We start from the raw sequence: 1336 nt of genomic DNA on the forward strand, positions 1-1336 counted from the left end.
TTGCAGCCATTATTTTTTCAAATATACTTTATGTCCCCCTTTTGTTAAGGTGGTGCCTTGACACTACAAAAATATCTTTGTTTACACTGACAGAACAATGAATACATACATCAGAACTATTTCTCTACCCATTGTTCTAACTTTTTATTGATAAACTCACACATTTTTCAATGGGACCACATGGGCCCATACATTTTGTACTTCATTTTACACATTAAATTGTTTAGACAGACAAGGGCCCCACACTTCTACAGGTAACCTTGAATAAAATTGAGTATAACTTTTTAATTGATCACAGTTTATGTTGAGGTGCTTTCTTCTGTGAATCTTTTATTTTTTCTTATCCACTGAACACTACTTTGTGTGAATCCATGTTAATCTCTTGATACCAGAAGGTAAAGGTGATATGGTGCACTTCAGGGTTTTTTGGTGGGCTTTCTTATGTTCTTGCTCTATTTTCTTTCCCTTGGACATTCCATCTCCTTCCATTGCTTCAATGAGGATATGTAGTCAGTTCTCACATGTACATCTCTTTTTCTTCCAAGAGCAAATCTTATTTGAGTGTGATACCTGTAAGTCTATACACTTCCATTTGAATATCTCAAGTGTATTCAAATTCAAAGTTCCTAAAAATATACTTTTGCTCTTATGACTAAGCTCCTGTCTGTCCTATAGTGCTCAGACCATGGAATGTGGATGAAATATGGTCTCCCTCACTCTTGAAGTCTAATATAAAAACCCAGAGAAAAAGTACCATGTCTGAATTATATTCCTAGTAACTAGCATACAATTAATCATTTATTCAGCATTTATTTAATCATTAATTTCACAAACATTTGTGGGTCTCTACCATAAGCCAAACACTGTGCCTTTCTACTCCTTAAATTTTAATGAATGTCAATGGACTAAACAAGTCAATGAGGAACTTTTATGGTCATTAGGCAGTGACAAATGCTGTGAAAACAATGAAATAGAGAAGGTGTTGGGACATCATCTGTGCTTTGGGGGAATATTGTTAGGTACTATTTTAAATGCTGTGGTCAGAGAGACCCATTGGGTGCGAGGGAAGGAGTTATGTGGACAGAGGAACAATAAGCAAATAGTTCCAGAGATGGAAGTGTGGTTCATGTTTTTGAGAAGCTGTTAGAGAGGCAGTTCTTACCAAAGGACTTAAGGACAAGGTCAGGTAGGTAAAGGAGGGCCATATCCTTAGTTTTTTCAGAAAACCATGGTGGGTAAGAAGTGTGATGTGACTGTGGGTAAAGGGGAAACCATATAGTTTTTATCATCAGGCATGTCCCATGAGAATATTAGAACTATATGTCTATCTCCCAGT

Source organism: Panthera uncia, chromosome D1 (genome assembly GCF_023721935.1).
Source record: "Panthera uncia isolate 11264 chromosome D1, Puncia_PCG_1.0, whole genome shotgun sequence".
NCBI classification, from domain to species: domain Eukaryota; kingdom Metazoa; phylum Chordata; class Mammalia; order Carnivora; family Felidae; genus Panthera; species Panthera uncia.